Raw genomic sequence first — 26571 nt, 5'->3', positions numbered from 1 at the left:
GGTAATATAATACTGATAAATATAGTAAATATTACAAACAACTCTGATAACCCTGGTAATATCTGTGTTCCCATCCACAAATTTTTTCCCATAAAATATTTTCAATGCTGAATATTGGCCTCATGTTACAAATCATCATTTAGAGCTTCTTGAATTGAACCAAGGCAGAACCTAAAGATAAACACTGTGTTGAAAACCTTTGTGTGCACTTTCTCTGGGTGGCTTTTGAACCTCTAAATCTATTTAGAAATGTTCACTGGCCCTATTACTCAATGTAATAGAACATGCTGACACCAAAAGTGTATAAGATTTTAGGAATTTTAAAGTGGTAAGAGCTTAAAAAAGAAAAAAAAAGGTGCTAAGCGCTATTGTCAGACATATCTTTTTTGTTTCGTTCTTAAGCTACATGGTATAGATTAAAAAACCCATTATCATTTTTTTAAAAAAAGATTTATTTATTTTAGAGAATGAGACAGAGAACAGGCACATGAATGGAAGGGGCAGGGGGAGAGAGTGAGTCCCAAGCTCACTGCCTACTGAGTGCAGAGCCCAGGGCAGTGCTTGCTCTTATGACCCTGAGATCATGACCAGAGCCAAAACCAAGAGTCAGACGCTTAACTGACCGAGCCACCCAAGTGCCCCTTTATTGCCATTCTTTTTTCTCTTCTTCTACCTTCTCTTCCCTTCTTTTCTATTTTTTTTTCTCTCACCTCCTTTCCTAAATAAATCAGGCAAAAGCCAATATGTGAGCTGAGCAAAGCAAGCCTCAACGAGGAGGCAGGCAAATAGGACTCCTATTACCTGACACAAGGTTTGAGACTAAGCAAGATGAAGACAACAATACCAGGGGTCCAGCCTGCGGCACTGGAGCCTGAGTGGGGTAAAGAGAGTGTCACCTGAGGAAGGCAGAGAGAGCAAGGTGCAGAGAGTATCACAGATGGGACTGCAATGACAGTAGCTGAGTGCTGGGGTCCAAGCAGGTTGAGGAGAGTATCCATGGAAGAAGGCAGTGGTAGTGGTGGCCCGGCATTGGGTGTTGGATTCAGAGTAGGATGAGAAGGGAATCTCAAGGGGGCATAAAGCAGAAATAGCAATAGGAGACTCATTATATATAGGAGGGTATCAGTCAAATAAGTAAATATTGAGGATAATCGGTTCCAGATTTCTTGGTATCAAAGAATACAGTTTAAAATACAGGAAGGAAGAAAATTGGACTAAAACCTATAATGTTGGATTTAAATTGTTTATATGGTAAACAGAGAGATCAGTAGAGAGAAGTAGATATAGAAATAAAAATGTAAATGTGAGTGATATACATATACAAAATAGGTCTTAATGGATGTTGTTATGCATTGACTGTGTCCCCTCCAAATTCACACATTGAAGCCATAATCCCAGTGTGATAGTATTGGAGGTGGGGCCTTTGGGAGTAATTAGGATTAGATTAGGCTATAAAAGTGGGACTTTCATGGTAGGATTACTGCCCTAGTAAGAAAAAAAGAGATACAAGACTCTTTCCATCAGTACACACTGAAGACAGGGTATGTGAGCACAAAGAGAGGAGACAGCCATCTAAGAGCTTGGAGATGAATTCTCACCAGGAACTGAATCTGCTGCTACATTGGTCTTAAGTTTTCTAGCCTTTAGAACTGTGAGAAATAAGTCTGTTGCTTAGGCCACCCTGACTATAGTAAGCTAAGAGATATGCACATCATAATATAAACATGTGTCCACACATACATGCACACAGGAGTACACACAAGTATATGTATATTCATTAGCATCTCCTCTGAGCATAGGAGCAGCACCACCCCAATAGAAATCAGGACAACTAGCTTCCAGATGTTGGTTTCTAAATGTCATTCTCAACTTAAAGGAATTGGGGCTTTTGGAGAAATAGTTTTTTCTTTTTTTTTTCTAGGCAGGGCTACAACAGGCAAAATAAAAGATGATTCTGGAATTTTTTTTTTTTTTTTTTGCCAGAAAGCAAAGATTCCCCAATAAATGATGCAGACATATCACAATGACACAGAATCTAGCTTGAAGAAGCTCCCAGAAGCCAAATCTTGGGCAAATTGAGTCTCAAGAAATTAGTTATAATAAAAGGTTCTAACTTATTGAATGTAATATAAGCCTTAAGTACATATTTATATAAATAAATGTTTAAAGAATATTTACATATTTTCACAAAGTATACCCTTCAAATTACATAATAAAAGGAGGAAGGTAAGAGTAACTTCACAGTGGGAAACCTACAGACCTATCTTAACCAAATGATCAAAGTTAACTTTACCTGTAATTTTACAAATTGAAATTACCTGCTAAATGATAGGGGAAAATGAAAACCCAACATCACTTCTGTAGTACTGCTCTTACCTTAGATGTATAATTGTAATGTTTTCATGAGGAAAGATCACAGAAAGCCAAATTGAGAGACATTCTACAAAATCATTTTCCTATAATCTTCAAACCTGTCAAGGTCATCAAAACCAAGGAAAGAGTGAACAAAAACTAAAAGACATGGTACCTAAATGCAACATTTGATCCTGGGCTGGTTATTTTTTCTTTAAAAGACATCACTGAGACAACTGGCAGAAACTGAAGGGTGTCTGCAGTGTAGATAATACTAATGTATCAATATTAATTTTCTGATTTTGGTGATTGTAATATGATTAGGTAGAAGAATACACATGTTTATAGGAAATACACTGAGGTCGTTAAAGATGACAGAAAAATCTGTCAGCAACTTAAGCTCAACTGGTTGAGAAAACATGGTTTTTGTGTGTTTTATGCAAATTTTCTGTTTGTGACAGTTTTGAAATAAAAATGAAAATACATATTGCCATATATTTCATAAAACCAAGAGAAATTTAAGGGCTATTTATATTCATTCCATGACATTCAGTGACCCCTTTTTATTTGAGTTACGTGTTATAAGATTTGATGGTCACATTACTTAAATAAACATATATCAGGTGGTCATTTCAGGCAAATGATTACTGTTTCATGCAGCCCTAGATTTCACTGGTTGTGAAAATTCATTTTCCATTTTGGTGAGGTGTTCAGTTAAGTCCACCAATGCAGATAATCAGTCTGAACTTTTCAATTTGCAGAATCCATTTTGGTGCATACTTTCAAGGAAGGACATCTAATTAGTACATTTCTATTTCTGTTGGCTATGGCAAACTGATGAGAAATTCTTATGTATGAACACGTGCTCAGTCCTGGCCTATAGATTTTGCTTGTGAGAGGTCTTGACTAATTAATCAATGAATATTTATTGTACAAAATAAGTAGAAGAGGGATGCCTAGGTGGCTCAGTGGGTTAAAGCCTCTGTTTTAGGCTCGGGTCATGATCTCAGGGTCCTGGGATCGAGAGCCCCACATCCGGCTCTCTGCTCAGCGGGGAGCCTGCTTCACCCCTCTCTCTGCCTGCCTCTCTGCCTACTTGTGATCTCTGTCAAATAAATTAAAAAAAAAACAAACAAAAACCAAAATAAGTAGAAGAAAACATGTAAGTGCATCATTTTATATCTGTACATATAAATACATTATATTCATAACATTCCTTCTTTCCTTCCTAAAAAATTAAGAGCACAAAGGATCAAGATAAAACCATAACAAATTAAGAATTTTGATTTTTTTAGATATTTACTTATTTCATATTTTCATAGACATACTGTCAAATATTTGCTATTCCCCTAACCCCCTCCATATTCTTAGATACCTAATCTGGAGTTTTTCTGGCCCTCTCAGAGTAGTTATCTCCAGCTTGCATAAAGCTGAGTATATTTTTCATGGGTTAGTGATGAAGTTGTTTCACAAAAATATAGTTTAAAACACTTTTTATTTATTTATTTTTATTTTTTCATCAGTCAAGTTGTGATCATTTGAACTTTAAGCAACAACAAAAATAGTAATTGCTGTGTTAATTTGAACAAGGTTTGCTGTGAAAATCAGTGAGTTCCTAAAAACAGTCCACAGAGAACAGTTTGTATAAATATTTTTTTAAAATACTAGCACTGCAAAAAATACGGTGAATATCAAAGGGTATGTTTAAGTTTTTAAGTACTTTTGAACTAAAGGTTACTCAAATTGTAGAAATGTTCAATTTTGACTTTTTCCTATACCTTGAAAATGTGAGATCCTTAAACTCTTTTAGTTCAAACATAAATTAATTCTTTATGCTATTTGGTTTTCCCATAAATATTTTATAGATATATGTTTTCAAAATAAGTTTTTGTTTTGTTTTGTTTTACAAATCACACTTCTCTTGCTTCTGTGAACCCAATCAACTTTTTGATAGGCTTAAGATCTAGTTTCCATATACCTAAAAATATAAATTGATAATATAATTTATCAAAGAAATTACTGTTTGACTACCTCTTCACAGTTATAAATACTTTTCACAGTAGCTTTCTTCTGGCTTGGTTTTGTTTCATGGTAGCTCTTTTTATGGGACAGAAAGGGTTCAGCTTTTCTTAAAACTTGATATCTAATTGGGGGGACAGTTATGCAATAATTTACTAATAATATAAGATCATATAAGTAAAGCATAGGTCCTTTACATGTTCAGAGATTGATAAGACAACTGTGGGTAAATTTTGAGAGGTGTGAGTTTATATTTGAACCTGGAATTTGGTTAGATGGTGATTTTAAAAAATGGGCACTTTAGGAGCAAGTATAGTGGAAGCACAGAAAATATGATAAAATATGGTTCTAAATTATTTGGTACAGTCACAGGTTCCACTGTAGAGGTAATAAAGAGTTACAGACTTACTTACCAGGGTAAAAATACAATGTGTATATCGTTTTACAGAACCCATGAGGACCACCTCACCTGTTCCCCCGTTTTCCCTCACCCAGATGACCTAGGACTATGTACAGAGATATACAAACTCTTCTGGAGAAACTAAGTTATGCTGATTATTAAAAGCTAAGGTAGACAAGTTAACAGGTGAGAAGGTGGCAGGTCTTGAAGGCTAGGATGATAATACAGAGTTCCAACAGATGAGCTCACTGAAGAAACCCTCACTTCTCAAAAAGCTGAATCAGGGTATCAGCAAAAGAAATATAGAAAGGTTATACTCAAAACTCAAAAGATAAGTAAAGACTGGTCCTTTAGCTCCTCTAGCAAATTAAATGGACAGACTTTTTTCTTTTTTTTTTTCTTCTTAGCTTTATTTAGTTATAAACTCTCTTATTCATAGACAACCAGAAACAGAGTGCACTTATTATGAATAATTGGAATATTTACCTCAATAGAACTTCAATGGGACTAAAGGGGCCATGCAGATTTAATAAGGAATGATTAACATTGATTTTAGGCCACAACAAATTGCTATGGTTTTGTCTTTAACTGTTGTCTTTATTTCCAAGGCACTGCAATAATTCAGATCATCCTAAGGAGCAATTAATTCATTCATTAATTTGCATACTAAGTCAGGAAGATTGCTGATGAAGTATTAAGATGAATGAAATAGGGTCTTTGCCCTGAGGGATTCATGTTCTAGTTAAGGAAGCAGAGATATAAGACAGTGATGAGATGAGACCAGCTCCCCTATGCCTACCTTCTGGGCATCAATTAGCATTCTCCTTGCCTGGAAAACCTAGACATATATCTTTAGCTCCAGCAAATAAAGAAATGACCAGAGTTGCTATAGGTGTGAGGCAGCCATCTTATTATAGAAGAACTGTCCCCCTAATGAACACAAGATCTGAGCCATAGAAAATACTATTAAGATATACATACTTTTCTGTAGCCCTAAAACTACTGATTCCACCACTAACAAATACCATTTGTTGCCATGTTCTGAACATGCGATTTACACCAGGCAGGGGTTTCTAAATGTCATTATCTATAAACAAATACCAGAGATCAATTTCAACAAAATATTCTAGAAGCATTTGGTACCAGTAAAGTAGAGCAAGAAAGTTTTATAAAATACATGTGCTAAAAATTAAACACAGTTTTAGAAGTAACAGCATATCATTTTGAACTAAGGCAAATAATTTTACCAATTGAGAAGTGACTAACTCTAATATGGTTGATTTTGTGGGGTCTAAAATCTAATATCACTTATTAGTTAGCTCTAATTTTAAAAAGATAACAGTACTTACAGCAGGAGAAAAGATACCTCACACTCTTTTAGCATAGTTTTTAACTATTATCAGTCATCTTTCATCTTTATATCACATGCATTTAATTTAATTTCATGCAAGCTCTTGGTAAGTGAACTTATCTAAAGAAAATGAAACTTTCAGGTAGGGAAATGTCTTTATAGCTTTGAAATCAAGCTCCTTTGAATTACCTCAGAAAAGCAAGACCACCATGCATATTTTACTAATTACTGTTATTACTAATTACTAGCTAAATTCTAAATGCTGACCAAAAACTAAGCAAAATAGGTAATGAGAAAAGTAATGGGTTCAAATAAACAGAAGCTATCATATGTTGATGACCGAGGCAGTCCATTTTAATTTTACTTTCCTCTTGCTGCTTTGTTTTTTTCTTGAAATAATATTAGTAATATTGGAATTGTGCAAACTTTGGATAATAAACTAATGCATGTTTGTATTCATTCCACAGTGGAAAGGCAAGAGAGACGAATTATAAAGTATATCAATATATGGATCCCGTCATTGTTTTTCTTTTCTGATACTCCTATATTTTAATTGTTACATAAAATATAAAATCATATAGCCATTGTTTTCTTTAGTATCATGTTCTTTAAAAGTTAATATAATATTCAGACAAGATGGATTTAATTGAAAAATTACCTTTGGGATATGTTGAATTAAAGAAAATTAAAATGTTATTGTAGCTATTTCCCAATTTTTAAAAACTATATGCATGATTGATAACAGGTAATATACATATAATAAAAGCTAGGAAGGGATACAGTTCACTTTTTTGAGTTAACAGTGTATCATTGATATATTTTCAGATCTAACTCATTCTTTCTCACTGGTTGCACAGTATTTCTTAGCATGGTATAAACTATCAATAATGCAATGTTTATATTAATGGTTTATTTTCAAAGTTTGCTATTAGAAGGTAGTCAAGAACATGAATGTATGAATATCTTGTTTCTTATAATCCTCTTCTTTAAATAGGATAGAGTTCTAGTGGTGGGTTTGCACATGCAAAATTTATCCATTCATATATATTTTCATTCATTTAATAAACAGTTATTGAGTACATAATATGTGTGAGGCACTGTTGAAGGCCCTGAAGATACAGTGATTTTAAAAAAGTACTCTTTTGGAACCTACCTACTATTAGGGGGCAAAGACAAAAAAGGTGTATGCAAACAAAAAGAGAATATAAGAGCATGTAGTAGAAGTACTGTGAAATTTTTAAAAAGAAAGGCCAATAATACAAATAGATGATGCTAGGGCATGGAATTGCTATTTTTGGATAGTATGATAGGGAAAGTCTGAGGAAATAATACCCAGGCAGAGTCTTCAATGACTCAAGGCAGACAGCCATGCCATGAACCGAGGCAAAGGATTCCAGGCAAAAGTATCAGTAAGAGTAAAGGCCAGATTGAGGATGCTGGTTTGAGGTACAGCAACAAGTGAGTATGGGTGACCTACAGAGAGCAAGGGCAAGAGCCTTTAACAGATGAAGTCAGAGAATTACAAAGGGCTGGATTATGTAAGATCCTGTGTGAAAGAAGATACAGGAGAGTTTTAAAGGGAAGTTAGGGGCAGGATCATGGTGGGTTGGGGAAAAGGTAACATGACCTGATTTGGCTTTTCTGAGGAGAACACCACAGGGAAAGACATTGAATGCTGGGGACTATTGGAAAGCTACTGGATTAGTCCAAGCTAAAGGCTATGATGTCAGACTGTGACTAAGTACTGTAAGTATTAGTGCTCTCAGATTATTTTTTAAAGATAGAGATAGAATTTTCTTATGAATCAAGTAATAAGTGTGAGAGAAAGTAAGAAGAATAACTTCAAATTATGCACATTTTAAATTTTAAATAATGTCTAATTATCTAGCAAAAAAATGTATGCAGTCACCAACAGTGAACAAAAGAATTCATTTAATTTCACCCTATCAGTATTGGATTTGTCAATATTTCCAACTTTTGCCAATCTAATGGGGAAAGAAATATTACTTTAAAATTAGTATTTCATGACTATTATAGGGATTGGAGAAATTTTGTATGGTTACTGATATCTATTATTTTTAAGTTATTGATGTTGGTGTTATTAACTTAAAGAAAATAAATATATTATTGATATGAGCTACTTCATTGACCTTTGATGTAAATCTTGTAGTAAGTCTTGAAATAAACAAATTTTAACTTTCCATATAACCAAAAACATTTTTCTCCTAATTTTCTAACTTCAGTTTTGTGTTTTGGTACTTATTTTTATTGCTTTATTATGAAGATCTTACTCTACTACAGATCATTATTTCAAAAACCTATTATTTTTAAGAGCACATATAGTAAAATTCATGTAGAACCACAAAAGACCCAGATAGTTGAAGCTATCTTGAGAAAGAACAAAGTTAAAGATATTACATTTCCTGATTTCAAGTGATATTATAAAACTAAAGTAGTCAAAACAGTGTATTATATCATAAAAACAGTCACGTAGAACAACAGAATAGGATAGAGTTCCCAGAAATAGACCGATGTATTTGCAGTCAACTAAATTTTAACAAGGGCACCAAGAGTACACAATGTGGGTAATATAGTCTCTTCAAAAGACAATGGTAGGAAAACATATGCAAAAGAATGAAATCAGATCCCTACCTACATGATTCAGAAACATTAACTCAAAGTAGATTAAAGAATCAATGTAAGACCTGGAACCATAAGGCTACTACAAAAATACCTAGGGAAAAATGTCCTAGACATTGGCTTCATCTGTGAGTTTTTAGATATGATACTAAAAACACAGGCAACAAAAGGAAAAATAAACAATAGGATAACATCACACTAAAAAGCTTCTGCACAGCAGAAGAACCAATCAACAAAATGAAAAGGTAAGCCACGGAAAGGGAGAAAATATTTGCAAGCAATCTATCTGTTAAAGGGTTAATATCTAAAATATGTGAGAATCCCATACAACTCAATAGTAAAAAAAAAAAAAAAAAAAAAAAAAAAAACCAAAAAACCTCACTACAAAAATGGACAAAGAACATGAACAGACATTTTTCCAAAGATGATATACAAATTTATATAACTGTTGTATGAAAAGATGCTAAAAATCACTAATCTTCAGGGAAACATACATCAAAACCACAGTGAGATATTACCTCACACCTGTTAGCTATTATCTAAAAGACAAGTGATAAGAAGGGTTGGTAGGGATGGAGAAAAGGAAACAATTATACACTATTGGTGGGAATGTAAACTGGTACAGAACTATGGAAAACAATATGGTGTTTCCTCAAAAAATTAAAAATAGAATTACCGTATGACCCAGCAATTCCACTTTTGGATATTCATCCAAAAAAAGAAAAACACTAACTCAAAAAGATATATGCACCCCCTTCTCTGTTCACTGCAGCATTATTTATAATTGCCAAGATATGGAAACAACCCATGTGACTGTTGACAGATGCACAGATAAAGAAAATGTGATACATACACACATACACATATATGTCTGTGTACTATTTGTGACAACATGGACGAACCTGGAAGTCATTATGCTAAGTGAAATAAGCCAGACAGAAAAAGGCAAGCACTGATATCACTTTTGTGTGGAATTTTAAGAAAAATACAAAGTTATAAAAGCAGAGAATAAAATGATGGTGGTTAGAAGCTGTAGGGTAGAAGAGGGGGATACTGATCAAAGGATAGGCGCTATTGGGCATAAGATGAATAAGTTCTGAGGATCTAATCTGCATAATGGTGAATATAATTAATAATATATATTGAACACTTGAAATTCACTAAAAGGGTAGATCTAAGTTTTCTCACACACATTAAAAAATTATATGAGGTAAGGGATGTGTTAATTAACTTGATTGTGGTTATCATTTTACAATGTATAGATATATCAAATCATCACATTGTACTCTTTACATACATACAAATTTATTTGCTAACCCTACCTCAATAAAATCAATCACTCAATCAATTATCAGAGAACACAGAATATTACACAGATGGTTAGATGAGAGTTAACAAAACAGAGGGATAATACTAAGAAGAGAGAGTACTTTAGAGCTGAAGAGAAGATATTACATAACTCCTCTCTAAGGCTGTTGATTAGTATCAAGAATTATATCTCTAAGCTCCTTCAGTGAAGCCAAGATTTGATATGAAATCACTTAAGTGCCCTTATGTGCCAGTCACTGTATGGAGATATAGGTGACAGAATCAGGGGAGAGTCGGGCTTATGACTTCAAACAGAAGGAAAAATCTGTGCATCTGACAACCAGCCTCTACAGCTGCAAAAACACTTTGAGACTAGATCAGGCCCTAAGTAATTATCTTGGCATTTGTGGTAATCATTCAATAATTCAGTAGACAATCAACATTGCTATGTAATTAAAAAGTAGTTACATGATATTTCCACCCATAATTTAGTAACTAAAATTAGTGTCTCATGCAATTGTTTAAGTCATCATAGATCTATTTCTTTCAATATATGTTAGCGTTTAATAACTTTTCAAATGATACTTTCTCTTTATAATGTCTTTATTGAGATTATAATATCATTAGGAAACCAAGAGATAGATGACATCATTTGGTCCTAATTCCCATTCCCTAGTCTCTAGCTCTGCTTTATTTTCTCCTTGAAGAAACAGTCCCAGGAGTGAGGGACTTGAATGGGATCAAATAGGTAGCTACATTGCACTTTCTTAAGCAGTTTTTACAATCTGAGGTCTATATTCCCATTCAAGAGAGAATTAAGTAATCAGTTAACTAGGTGTAGATAATTTAGCACTTCTTCATAAATAATAATATTCCACATTCTGTGACAGGGAGCTAGAATCAATGTGTAAAAATGGAATTTTTACATCTGATTGGTGGTAGATATAAAGATACAGATATTAATAATTTATCAGCCTTCATGCATGCCAAATTCTTTAGATTCTAAATTCACAAAGATAAGCATGCTTTCCTAATTAGGGAGACTATTCTTATGCTTCTAATCAATGCAAATCACATTTTCTAAACCTTAACCTTTTTTTTTTACCTTCAGTGAAGGTGCTGAGTGTGTTTTTTGTTTGTTTGTTTGTTTTAAAAAACCCTATTCCCAAATATCAGTTAATTTAAATAAATGCCTTACATCAGAACACTGGCACGTTTTTAAATGAGGTTAAAAAATTGCTGTCTAAATGAAATGAAATTATCTAAGCCAATCCATTTTCCGTTTATACCTAAGAGAAGAAATCCTAGACACTATGATCTAACCAATTGGATATAGCAGGCACAGAACATTAGTTGACTACTAAGATACTACTACTACTTAGATAGTGCCTTTTCTATATATGAACTAACTAAATACTATCTTGTAGATAAAAACTACTGAATGCAAACAGGAAAAAAAATCTATGTGTCTCAGATTTTTCATATCACTTGTTAAAATAACAGAAGTATCTTAATGCTCTACGAATGGAATTAGTTCACATTTTGGCTTCATACCATTTATATCTTGTTAAATCAATGATAATAACTAATACAGCTCAGTAACTTTGGGAGTTTCTTCATATTTTGGTGAATATTACTAGAGCCAAAATAAAATAAATGCCCTAGAATCTTGCTATACAAAATGTGGCCCATGTACTAAGATCATGGGCATCATCTGGGAACTTGTTAGGAGATCTCAGGTTTCGATTCAGACTTAGAGATTCCAAATACACATTTTAACAAGATCCCCAGGTGATTTCTATGCACTTCAATGTTTGAGAAGCAACATCCTAGGAGACATAGATAAATACAGATTCTTCTCTTTTCTGTCAATCTCCTCTACTGCAACTCTCTGATAGGTCTCCATTTCCACTCCCACAGCCCCTAGTTTATCACATCGGTCTCCCGCTTACAAAAATTTCCTAGGTCCATTTATTTGTTGTAGTTCTCCTCTATTTCAGTTGGCTGTCTTAGCACACTGACCATTTATCCTACCCATTCTCTGAGTCTATAACCAGTCTCTATTTATCTCGTACTTTGTTGGTTTCCCTCTCCCTGGCTATCCCACTTATAGCACACAGAGGCAGACTTAATTTGATTTGTCTTCTTGACCTATGCAAGATAATACTTTTTGATTATGTTCAAATATATTGAAGTATTCACTTTATAATTAGAAAAAGAAAAAAACATATCTGAGAAATTAAAAAGAAACATTGTTTGTTTTCATGTATACCTAATTATTTGAAGAAAACCTGAGAAGTCTTTGCCATACCCAAGATTTTAAATTGTTACTTTAGAAGTGTAAATACAAATATAATCTCTTTAAAAATCAAATGTCAAACAAGGTTTAAAACAAATATGAACAACTACAGAATTTAATAGTGACCTTGTTACACTTTCGTTCCAAAAGTCAGTGTTGATTGGTCAGGCATGCTTTGTGTTTCTGTCTCTTAACAATTGGAAAAGTTGACCAATATGGTCTGGAATGAAGCTAAAGTACATTTTGATTTAAAGCTATTTGTCAATAGCTAATAATAATCTCTAAACCAAATCACAAGTAATTCCATTTAAAAAATTAACTTGCTTGATGGGGAGAAAAGAGTTTTTATTGATTTGTGAATGTTTTATTTCAATATCCGTGATAAAAAAAAAATACTTTTTTGAGCTAATAAATATACTTGTTTGTACAGAATTTATCAAAATTTTTATTTTGGATATGACAAAATACAATGGTAAAACAAAGTATTTTATCAGTAGAATTCTGCACAATATTTAATCACTCTTATGAATGTATCTTAGTTACTTATACTGATGTGTCCATTTTTCTGATTTATTTTATCTGTCTAAATTCTGCTATAGAATTGTATATAAGACTCATCTATGAACATCATTAAGACATAAATAAAAGTTCTTGGTTGTGTAGATGAAACCATGAGCTGGCACTTAGGAAACTTGGACTATGGTTCAAATCTCAAGCTCTAGGAAGTATGATACCATTTCCAATCATCAGTTTCCTAAATGGTAAATTCAAGGTTTCATATAGACATTCTATAAGGTCTTTTTCTGTGGAAAACTCTTGCTTTCCTATCATAGCTAAAATGTTCAACCTTCTTTCAATTTGGTAGAAAGTATTTTCAAAGCATTTTTTGTGTGTCTGAAAACTCTTCCTTTTTGGCCATATTTTCCTGCTGCACTTAGTTTATTGCTTTGGATTTCTGGGCATGGAGCCTACTTTGGTTTTATTTTTGTTTATGTTCATCATCTCTATTTCTATTTTTGAAGCTGGAGCTTCATAAATATATTATTAGACACTATAAAATTGGATAATAATACTATAAAATTGATTTTCTATATTTGCACATTCCTTGAGAACCTTGGGTGTTTACAGCAATTAGTCTAATTCTTCAAATCGGAAATGTCACCTCCTCCCTTGCCTGAAGCAAAGCAGCAGGAAGTACAAATCACACTCAACAGCTTGACACCAGGAGGAGGAAACAAATACCTCTGCATAGAATTTACACATCTGACAGTGTGTCACCCATATAGAAATGGGAAAAGACAGCTTTTATTTTAGAGAATGCTGGCACTCTTTCTAATAATCGGGACAGGAAAAACATCAGCATCTACTTTAACAGTGGAAAGGGACTTTAAAGATGCTCTCTGTTGGCTCCTCTTGTCGCCACAATATTTAGTTAGTGCCTGACACAGACTAGGTGCTCAATAACTGTTTGCTGAACAAATTAATCAATGTTGTTTTGGATGAGTGTATATCATTAAAAAACAATAACAACTTCATGTAAAGAGCTTGGAAGTCATCACCCCTATCTTTACAACAACAACAAAAAGCAAGGCAAACCAGAGGCACTTGGGTGGCTCAGTGGGTTAAAGCCTCTGCCTTCGGCTCAGGTCATGATCTCGGGGTCCTGGGATGGAGCCCTGCATTGGGCTCTCTGCTCAGTGGGGAGCCTGCTTCCTCCTCTCTCTCTCTCTGCCTGCCTCTCTGCCTACTTGTGATCTCTGCCTGTCAAATAAATAAATAAAATCCTAAAAAAATAAGGTAGGCAAACCAAAAACTAACACATTTCACTATTTTCATCAGAAAACTGAGGTTTCATGGCAAATAGCCACCTTGATATACAAGACAGAAGATTATAGAGAGTTACAGCTGATATTTGCTTACCTGGAGTAGAAACCTCTACAGTCATAAACTGGGAGGAACACTTAAATGGTAAGTATGATAAATTGCTAGAGGCTGAGTGTGGATTACCGTCAGAATGAAGGACCCCCACCCTTCTGCCAAGAATCCCACTAGATTCCGAAAGGTTCCCTTGTGATTCTGACAGGGGAGGGGAATAATAATCCTTATGAAATATTCCCAGAGGTTTTCTCTGTAGCAAAGGGCTAGTCTCCAGGGGGACGAGCTCTTACCAGAGCCTTTTCCAGAGTTATGGGGGAAGAACATTCTTCTCAGTCCAGTTTTCTCTAGCCTTCCTATCTTATTTAATGGGCTAGGGGCAAAAAGTTATACAAGAAGAAATGTTTGTGAAGGTCACAGGCCACTCATAGGCCCAAAGCACAGGCTCTAAAAAGACAGATATTTTGTTGGGAGATTATGGAATAGTCCCTTTTCCCCACACCTTACCACCATACCAATAGTGCCTTAGGGTAACATTGCTACTGAGACAGCTGCATGACACAGATTCTCTCTCAGGAAAAGTATAAAGGGAAGTACCATGTTAGGAGGAGAGACAAAAACAGGAACACTAGAGGAATTTGAAGCCTCTGACACCCAAAGCTACAGTAATCATTAAACAAAATCTCACTCCTGCCTGGATTAAAATACAGCCTCACAATTAAGAGACTTATTCACCTCAGTTCCTATTACCTAATTATACCATGTCTGACTCTCAATGAAAAATTACTAAGTATACCAAAGGGTAGGAGGAAAAAAAAAAAAAAAAACATCACTTTGAAAACAGAAATCAAGTATCAGAACTAGATGCAGATACGACATAGTTGTGGAATCTCAGTCAGGAATTTTAAATGACTATGGTTAATGTAAGTATTCTCATGTAATAAAAAGTTGGATAATATAAACAGAGATGGATACACTAAGAAAGAATAAAAAAGGAAAACTAGAAAAAAAAAGAACTATAACAGAATGTGTTTCTTTCATAGGCTCATCAGCTGATGGGACATAACTGAAAAAAGGATCAGTGAGCATAAAAACTGGTCAAAAAGAAGATTCCCAAACTGTAAAAATGGATAATAATAGACAGTAGGTCATTCAAGAACTATAGAACAAGTTTTAAGAGAGGTAACATATGCATAACAGGAATGCTAAAAGAGAGAGAGAAAAAAAAAAAGGAAAGAAATGTTGTTAATACCAGGATTAATGAAGTGTCATGACCAATAGAAAAAAACAACTTCTTAAAATTAATGACAGACAACAAACCACAAATCCAAGAAAGTCAGAGAACACCAAGGGAAAAAAGCAAAAAGCTACATGGAAGCATATCATATTCAAATAACAGTGAGCCAAAGGCAAGGTGAAAATCTTGAAAGAAGCAGAGGAAAAACTCTTCTTACCTACTGAGAATCAAGTATAAGAAAGTAGATTTCTCATCAGAAACCATGTAATCAAGTAGTGAATGTAGTACTGGCTATTATATGTAAGTGATGAATCACTAAATTCTACTTCTGAAATTAATATTACATTATATGTTAACTAACATTTAGAATTTAAATAAAAACTTGAAACATTAAAAAAAGAAATCATATATATCTCTCTATATATCTATATGTGGAATGGAATAGAATGGAAAATAATGGACTATTACTCAGCCATAGAAAAGAATGAAATCTGGCCATTTGCAATGATGTGGATGGAACTAGAGAGTATTATGCTAAATGAAGTCAGTCAGTTAAAAAAAGGCAAATACCATACAATTTCACTCATATGTGGAACGTAAGAAATGAAACAAAGGATCATAGGGAGGAAAAAAAAAGGCAAACCAAGAAAGAGGTTTTTTTTTTATGTAGGTTCCGCACCCAACATGGAGCCTAATAACAGGGCTTGAACTCAGAACCCTGAGATCAAGACTCGGATGCTTAACTGACTACCACCAGGCACCCCAAAAGATTCTTAACTGTATAGAACAAACTGATGGTTTCCAGAGGGGGATGGTATTGCAGGGATGGGCTAAAGAGATGATGAGGCTAAGAAGAGCACATGTGATGAGTACAGGGTGTTGCAGTGAAGCACTGAATTACTAAATCTTACATCTGAACCTAATATTACACTGAATGTTAACTAATTAGAATTTAAATAGAAGCTTAAAATAAAATGTAGTTGGTTAAAAAAAAAAAAGGAAGTGAATGGAGTGAAAAATGTAAAGGGTTGTAAGAAAAAAAAAAATCCTACCAATCTAGAATTCCATATTCAGTGAAATTATCCTTTAAAAGGAGAAACATTGTCTAAGACAAACAAAAATTGAGGCAATTCACTGCCAGCTGATCTGTTCTATAAGAAATGTTAATATTTTCTTCAGAAAGTAAGAAAATGATATTAATCATTATATGAATCCAATTTATGTTTTTAAAAGTGTATTGAAGGAATAAATCAAGTGACATACTAACTACTATGTAAAAATTATTTGTCTGATTGAACATTACAAAATATGTTCAATTCAGTATTCAAAAATAATAGACTTTGGAATCAGAACCATTTTTGTTAGGATTGAGTGATCTAGAATATATAAAGAGTTTAACATAATGTATGGACTTGATTATCTAAGCAAAAGAATTTTGTTCAATAGCCTAATTTAAAAGAAGTGTCAGTAAACCTTCTTGATAGTCTCATATTGTTTAGGTAAAATAAATAATATATATATATCTATACAGATATATATATATGGTATCATATAAAAAGTTAATATTTGGAGTAAGAATAATCACGCTGTAAATAAGAGAAAACATGGCCTGAGATTTTTTTTTTTTTTAAGATTTTTTTTTTATTTATTTATTTGACAGACAGAGATTACAAGTAGACAGAGAAGCAGGCAGAGAGAGGAAGGGAAGCAGGCCCCCCGCTGAGCAGAGAGCCCGATGTGGGACTCGATCCCAGGACCCTGAGATCATGACCTGAGCTGAAGGCAGTGGCTTAACCCACTGAGCCACCCAGGCGCCCCAATGGCCTGAGATTTCTAATTGCCCTCAAACATGGGCCAAAAGAATTCAGAAAAGGTAAATAATGGTAAGCTATATAATGTAAGGTAATATAACATTCTGACATATATAATGAAATAAATAATATAGTATCATAAATGGAAAAATGGAAGGAAAAGGAAGGAAGAGTTAGCTGAAGAAAAACTGCGATTCAAAAAAGTAATAAAGAAAAACAAAGGGCCTTGAATTACTTATGGTAAAGTAAAAAGCAGGTAACCTTCATTGATGAGATTTAATGGATAATATGAAAAGCTTATTTCATAACTTCAGTAGGTAATTTAAAATCTATGGACACAGAAAGAAAGATAACTGATGACTAATGTCCCTTTTTCCTCCCAACTACACTAATCCTTTAAATGAAACTAAAATATTTAAGTCAGCAGACAAGAAATATAAAATTATATCCCCAGGGGTACAGGTCTGTGAACCACCCCTGGGGATAAAAATATATGTTTATAAAAAATTAAAAATAAATAAATAAATAAATAAAAGAAATATAAAATTATAATTTGAGATTTACCTAATCACCCTTTTCCTGTCCTTCTGCCTAACATTATTTATGAGTAATAAATTAAATCTTAAAATATTTTCATACAATTTTTCACGAAGTGCTTTCCAGGGCAATAGCTCACTTCTAAATAAACAGAAACATAATCCTATCAGTAGTCCTAATTGAACACCTAGTGTGCATAGAATGCTTTGTCCAGGTTAAAGAATGCTACCAATGAGAAAGGCGCTTCTCTTCATGATCCAGGAAGGAAAAATTCTCTGAGCGTTTGTAAACTTCTCAGTTACAAAAGGTTACCAAAGCAATTAATAAGAAGACTAAGGCTGATACAGTGGAAGTGAAAAGCAAATCATTAAAGTAGACATCTGTAATAATAGACTTACATGGGAAGGCCTCCTGCAGGAGGTAAGTCTTGAACCAGAGTTTTAAAATTACTAAAACCATTTTCAAACAGCTCTAAAGAGTCATTTTATTTTAGGAACAAGAATACCTGAGTTACATTAATTTCAGTCATCATCCAAGACTCAAATATAATGATAAAATTGTTTATATGGGTCTTATCATGCAAATTTCTAGCTACTAGCCAAAGAACTGTTCTACAAGTATATCATATTTGAAGTCAGATTTTAAAATCTTGACCTATTAATTCAACTGATGATAGATTTGAGTAAATATTTGCCTATTTTTTTGAGTGAAATTTTTGTTCATATAACTAACCAGTTTTGAATATCTTGGCAACCAGTATGAAATGAGAAAAGAAAAGGAAAACTATGTAATTTTTATGTGAATGGATTAAGCCTTAATTCAACTTTGCTTCATTTTAACAACAGAACTATGAAAGTTAAGTCAATATATATTATCACATTGCCCTGAGGGAATTTCAGTAAGGTAAATTCAAATTTCAGTTGAAATAAAATTTATCTTAAAAAGGGAAATTTATAGGGGCTCCTGGGTGGTTCAGTTGTTAAGTGTCTGCCTTCAGCTCAGGTCATGATCCCAGGGTCCCCCATAGCATCAGGCTTCCTGCTCAGCAGGAAGCCTGCTTCTTCCTCTCCCACCCCCTTGCTTGTGTTCCATTTCTTGTTGTGTCTCTCTCTGTCAAATCAATAAATAAAACTTTAAAAAAAGGAAATTTATAAATTATAAATTTATAGAGAAAACTCCAGAAGCAATTAATATTGTATGCTCTTTCAACAGGTAGGTAGGTAAAACATACTGAGAACAAAGTTCTTAGGTGAAAAATACATTTATAAAGAATTGGACACAAGTATTTGATTTGTTGAAATAGAGGGTAGGAGCCCCGGGGTGGCTAAGTGGGTTAACCCTCTGCCTTCAGCTCGGGTCATGATCTCGGGGTCCTGGGATGGAGCCCCGCATCAGTCTCTCTGCTTAGCATGGAGCCTGCTTCCCTTCCTCTCTCTCTCTCTGCCTACCTCTCTGCCTACTTGTGATTTCTGTCTGTCAAATAAATAAATAAAATTAAAAAAAAAAAAAAAGAAATAGAGGGTATACCAAACATAAGGGTTGGCTCTTAAATATAAGGTATGTCATTTCCAAATGAAAGAGCTAAGGGCTTTAACCAGAAAACCAACAGCAGTCTGAATTTAGGATTGCTACTGGGGCAGGGACAGGGAAAAGGTAGGAAAGGAGGAACTAGAGCCAGAGTCATATAAATAAGATACTGCTATGGCAGGGAGGCAACGTTCTAAACTGCTAATTCACATGGAGATCCAAAGAAAGTAAAGCCACTGGACTTAAGGATCTGAGATCATGAAGAAATTATGATGGTAAAGGTTCCAGTAATGGAGCACCACTCTTGTGTACTTTAGTCCTATGGGACAGGAGGGAGCCACGCCACTCAAGCCATCTATAAACAGGGGGGTGTTGCTGAGGTCTGCTCACCACGGATTGCCCACAGTGAGACCAGAGTGGACTCAGCAGGAAGTCTGGGAATACTGACAATCCACAGCACTTCCCCAGATTGAGGATACCCTAAAAAACTGCTTCCTCTTTAAAAAGCAGCCTTAAAATGAGACACTTGAAAGACGGTGTTAAGACGAATGAGTTACAGTTCCTGAAAAAAATTATAAAATCCTCTACCTGCCTTTTCTCTTTTTTTGGTTCTTCCCTTACCCTTGACTGACTGACTGACCACCTTCCTACCTTCCTTCCTTCGAATCAAATAAATTTTTTTTTTTTGTCTTTTTGGTAATCTCAGGAATGCAAAATGTGAAATGCTGTGAAAGTGAAGAAGTCATTGGACTTTTTAGGGCTTGGACTCAATAGCTTAAAAATAGTAACCTGCCTTGCTTTTGTTGGACTAGGGTAACACTGAGATCATTTACTAGCATGGGAACATACTCTCATCCTACATAAAAATATTAGTAGAAAATGTTAGTATAAATTTATTTAGCAAATTCATCTCAAAAAAAAATCATGCCAGGTAACTGTCAGTCTGTATAAACTGTACAAATAATGGGTGACATACAGTGTTTCTACAGTGTCACAGAATGATCACAATGTGCTAAAATATGAAACAATGAGGAAAGAAGCAGAAGGAATGTTATATATGGCGTGCATCCATCATAAAATACTTCTCTAAAGTAGTAATTTTGCATGAGAAAAATGAAATAAAATGCAAGTCAACCACACAGAGTTTATTTCCCCCTTCCTACCCCGCCCCTCTCTCCTCTAAGATATCTAAGATGCTATCTCTGAGATAGCATCACTTATTCTCACTGTATTTCCCAAGATTTTGAACCTAAGTGATCCTACTTTCTACTCTGGACTTCAGCTTTATGAGTTAGCATAAAGGCAACCCTTCCAGCCACACTTTCCAAAGGATATAATTACAAATATAACATAAGATTCTCTGCTTTCCAGACTTTTAACATTGTTGTTTTTAGAAAGTAATTGGTATTTCTTTTGCTTTTTTTTCCCCTTCCCAAAGCTCAATGCAATCTATACTGCCTGGAAGCCAGACTTTAAATGAAGCAGATGCTCCAAGTTTAAACTCTGCACTGATGGTAAAGCTGTTTCCTAGCAACACAAAGTTATGAAAACTTCAAGAGCACTACTTTGCTCAATACAGTTTCTCCCATTTCGTTTCATACACTCAGTGGGTTATTATAAAGAACTGAGTATCAAGTCAAAACTAACTTGATCCTGCATTAATAAGAATGAAAAACCCACTCCATTTATTTTGAACTACAGATTATTTTCAAACCTTGGGCAGACAAAATCTGGCTTCGTACAGGTTCTCTGAAAGAAAGTTTTTCAGAATGAATTTTGGGAGGGACTTTATGGAAAGGTGATAGAGCTAGGCCATACATGTATCTGAGACACATTGTTTTAAAACATCTAGCTTCTTTAAATAACTCCAGCAGGTGAGTGTTTAAATGGTGTTTAGTTGCAATGTTCTACAGGGGTTTTCAAACATTTTGGTCTTAGAATGCCTTTATAGGCTTTTTTTTTTTTTTTTAAGATTTTATTTATTTGACAGAGATCACAAGCAGGCAGAGAGACAGGCAGAGAGAGAGGGGGAAGCAGGCTCCCTACTGAGCAGAGAGCCTGATACAGGGCTTGATCCCAGGACCCTAGGATCATGACTGAAAGCAGAGGCTTTAACCCACTGAGCCACCCAGGCACCCCAGAATGCCTTTATATTCTTAAAAATTATTGGGCTTCCCAAAGTGCTGTTGTTTATCTGAGTTATATCTAGTAATAGTTACCACATTAGAAATGAGAACTTGAAGATTTTAAATCTTGTCTTGTTCAGTTTGAAATAAACTTGTTAAAATAAATAACATATTCTATGGAAAATTTCAAAACAAAACCAAAGATAGTCTGGTGGGATGAGTGGCAATGTTTTATCTTTTACAAATTTCCCCTAATAGAAGACAGCTGGGTTTTTATATCTTCCTTGGCACTTACTCTGTTATCTCACATCACAAAGCTCCTAGAAAACTCTACTGTGCACTACTGAGAGAATGATAGTGAAAAAGCAAATAAATTTCTCCTCCTTCTCTTCCCTTTCCCACTCCTTCCTCCATCTTTTTTTCTCCTTTTTCTTCTTTCTAAATTAATTTGTATCATAGTTTGAGAACTGCTCTCAATAAGAATATTTACTCAATCTCTAAGATTTAGATTTCTTTTTCCTTATCAGGCGGTATGGTAAAATGATCATATTTATGGTATGTTACAGTCAGCTGGCTTGAGTTTGACGGCTCTCTTGCTCTATGACTCTAATTAAGTCACTCTAGGTCTCCCCTCTATCATTTATAAAATGGGTCTAATGGTAACATCAGTCCCACAGTACTATTAAGAGAAAATAAGGTAGTAAATAAATGGAAAACCCTTGACATACTTCCAGTCCATAAAAGTCACTACCTAATAAATATCATCTGTTATTCTCTCTGATTTTAAGACTGTAAAATGGAAGACTGAAACAAATGCATCAATAAAACACTCAAATAACCATCACTCCCCCCACTCCTGAAAAAGAGGAAATAACATGAACCTGTAATAATCTGATGCTTATGCTCTTCTGTATTTAGAGTTGAAGTTTGCTTTATTTTTTAATGTCAGTGGAAACATATCTAAAGCTATGTGTTCTTTTGTATTTGCTTCTTTCCCAGCACAATCCTTCGATATCATCTGGTGAAGAGACAGAGGGGTGAAGATGTGTACTTTAAAGAAATAGTGAAAATGACCACCTATGCAATTTGAAAAAAAAGTAGAAAAGTACGCAGTTTGGTTTTAATGACTGATGTCTACTAAATTGGTAATTTATGCTTTCTTTGACCTTTGTTTTGGTTCATATGATGGTCAAAAACAAAAATCAAAATGGGTTTGAATCATATGCTGATTTCTCTCTTACAGGATCAATTCCAGCTACCCTATGTAGGCTTCTGTTTCCAGCAGTTGCAGGATTGATCACATTTGCAACATGAATATCATCTTTCATTTCATAATTTCAAAGCTCTCTTAGTACTAACCCAGTTTTTATTACAGCTTTGAGACTAGATACGTAGTAAACTTTTTTTTTTCTTTTTGCCTTGGGACGTAGCTTACGACAGTAAATGAACTGAGATTGCACAGGGTCTTGCAAAGAACTGATAGGGGAGTCTTGAACTCTACAATAAACATTTCTTTTTAAAAGGAGAATAAATGGATGTTCTTGAAAGTCAAATCTTTAAATAGGACCTTAAATATTTTTTTTTAAATTTTAAACATTGGCAAGACAAAAAAATGATGTTACAAAATGCAGTTTAACAAGTGAGCAAGAATCATATTAGGCATGTTAAAAAACATGCTGTTATGTGTCCTACCAACCAAATCAGTTTGACAGCCTTTGTTAGATACATGAGAGGTTAGGAGGCTCTTTGAAACCTGGGTATTTATCCTGCTCAATAATAATTTAAAGAAATCTTGGAATACCTGAGCATAGAGTTTGAATTAAAAAGAAAATAATGTTTAATTTTCTCCTACATTATGATGAATTTTTATGATGTCAAATTGGAGAACCAAAGAAAATAAAAGGTCACTGTGCCTTCTCTCACTTATTTTCTCTGAGAGAAGCATTTGACTAAGTTGTTTTCCTTTAGCAAAATATGGTAGAGTTAGAAACCTTGTTGTCAGATGGTTAGTACAACAGCTTACAAAATGAGTGCTCAGAAATCCATTTCTGAGCTTCTCTGAACTTCACATTCCTAACTACTTTGTAGTTTTATTGTATTAAGTGAGTAGGTTAACATTTATTAAAGAACCACCCAATTCTCAAGAAAAGTAATATTTCCTTGCTTCCTTACTTTCTTTTTTCTTTTCCTACTTTGTTTATTGCAGATCATTTCTTTTGTCTTATTTTTAGTGTTTGGCCTTTACTATGGAGGCTAACAGCAATCAGATTCCATATGCGCATTTTCTTTTTTTTTTTTTTTTTTTTGCGCATTTTCTTTTGCAGTGCATTTAAAGAGAAACTTTTGGAGTCCCAGTTTTTGAATTAAGCTATAACTTTGTTAGAATCTGTATATTTTTAAAAAATATTGCTTAACTGTTTTAACTAAGTTGAAGAAAGTGTAAAATGTTTCCAAATAGCAACAACAATGTTATCATTGTCATTCCATACTATAGTACTATATATAACCTATAATACTATAATATTATCTATAGTACTATATTTAAGGTTCTTATCCATTACACTATAATAATAGAGTAATACAAGTAGTAATGTAGTATTATTAAACTATAATAATAGTAATATAACACATTATCTAAATTTTACAGAAGGAAATCCTGAGACCCACATGGGTACATTAGTTTCTTTAAAGTCAAGGAGCTAGTAAGTGTAAGGTCCAAAAGAAATTATTTTGTTTCATTCTGGGCAATTAACCACTGCACTAGATTAACTATCTTCTCTCATTTGAATAGCTCCCTCCAGAAGACCAGAAAAACTAAAAAAAAAAAAGAACATTTTCATACTCTTCAGTTTACTATGAGGAAAACATGATAACAAATGGTTTTGGTTTGGTAAAAGTCACATCATAATCAATACTGACACATGTACTAGTGTCTTTTAGAATGAGGTTTTACACACAATCGGAGGTCTCTACTGAGAAAAATGATCATTTCCAATGTCAGCTATCCTGGGAAGAAATAAAATTTGGGGAGTAAAATCAGGAACTTGAAAGGTGTAAAATAGAATAAGCCCAGGAGAGAGGACTTTCTTTCTGAGCTTTTTTCTCCATGTTTTCCTCTTTTCTGGAGGTTGTCCTTCAACTCCATAAATGTTGTAGAAATGTGTTTCTGCCTAATGGAACCAAGAGCTCCTAGAAATGGAGTCTGGAGGTAGCAGGCAGGCACCTTCCAGAAAACTTCAGAAGGATATTTTATAGCCTGTGGACTTTGAGAGAAGCTCGAGAGATTAAAATGAGGTATAACCTATTCCCTATGCTGTAATTTCCTTCCACTATACAAAGTAAACATCCTCAAGTGTAACTTAACTGTGACCCACACCTTGATGTATTGTGAGTACAAGTAAGATCAGAGGAAAATTTAAACTTGCATTCTACACATTCAAAGGATCTGTAAAGTTTATTTATAAATGTAAATATACAAGAAAGTAGCAGGATAAAGTAGATGTAATTATTATTATCAAGAGACAAAAAGATTTCCACTTTGGGCTAGGATGTATTAACAGAGACTGGATTTATAGCTTTACCTTGAATAACTAGAAAACTGGAGAAAACAGAAGAAAATACAGCTTTGGGACATTAAGGAATGCGTGATTATGATCCATGAGAGAATAATAAGATTCCCTAATAAACTGTCTAGAGAATTATTTGTCAACCTCGGATATGAATGGCATTTTAGACCAGATCATTCTTTGTCATGGGGCTGTCTTGTCCATTATAGGATATTTAGCTATATCCTTGGCCTTGAGCCTACTTTTCATACAGTAGTATCTCTCAACTCTAACAAACTAAAAGGTTACTAGATAATGTCCACTAGGGGGCAAAATCACCTCAGATTGGAAACACTGGCCGAGGGTAGTCCCTACAATGCAACACAGGGAAGGTAATCCCAAATAGAAGAACCAAGAAAACTTCTCTGAAGAGAGAGATTAAAGGTTGAAGAGGCCAGAGTGGCTAGATTTTGAAAAACAGTCTACATGAGAGGAGGGAGCTCAGAAAGAATGAGACCAGGGATCAAGAAAGTGTGAGACAGAAAGAATTAAAAACAAAAAAGAAAAGTGAAAGAAAGAAAGAAAGAAAGAAAGAAAGAAAGAAAGAAAGAAAGAAAGAAAAAAAGAAAAGAAAAGCAAGGCTCTCAAATCTATCCAGGGGTTTCCTAGCTCTGATCTACACATATGTGAGAGGAAACTACTTGTGCAGGGAAACAATAAGTGGAAATGAGTAGGTAGAACAATTTGTAGAACCAACAAAACTAGGATGGTATTTTCTGCTCATTAGCCAGAGCCAAAAGATTTTTAATAGGTGAGGAAACCCAGAAGGTGCCACTTTAAATAGAGAGATTAAGTGGGAATACAAGGTAGTGCAGCCACTTTGGAAAACAGTGTGGGGGTTCCACAAAAAATTAAAAATAGAGCTACCCTATGACCCAGCAATTGCACTACTGGGTATTTACCCCAAAGATACAGATGTAGTGAAAAGAAGGGCCACATGAATGCCAATGTTAATAGCAGCAATGTCCACAATAGCTGAACTGTGGAAAGAGCTGAGATGCCTTTCAACAGATGAACGGATTAAGAAGATGTGATCCATATACTCACTGGAGTATTACTCAGCCATCAGAAAGGAAGAACACCCAACTTTTGCATCAACATGGATGGGACAGGAGGAGATTATGCTAAGTGAAATAAGTCAAGCAGAGAAAGTCAATTATCATATGGTTTCACTTATTTGTGGAACACAAGGGATAGCATGGAGAACATTAGGATAGGAAGGGAAAAAGAAGGGGGAAAATCAGAGTGGGAGATGAACCATGAGAAACTATGGACTCTAGGAAACAAACTGAGGGTTTTAGCAGCAAGGGGGATGGGAGGATGAGTGAACCTGGTGATGGGTATTAAGAAGGGCATGGACTACGTGGAGCACTGGGGATTACACACAAACAATAAATAATGGGGACACTACATCAAAAACCAATGATGTACTGTATGGTGACTAACATAAAAGAGAAGAAAGAATCATCAGAAAAAGACATTTA

Source organism: Mustela lutreola, chromosome 9, assembly GCF_030435805.1.
Source record: "Mustela lutreola isolate mMusLut2 chromosome 9, mMusLut2.pri, whole genome shotgun sequence".
Classification (NCBI taxonomy): Eukaryota; Metazoa; Chordata; class Mammalia; order Carnivora; family Mustelidae; genus Mustela; species Mustela lutreola.
This window is presented reverse-complemented; position numbering follows the sequence as displayed.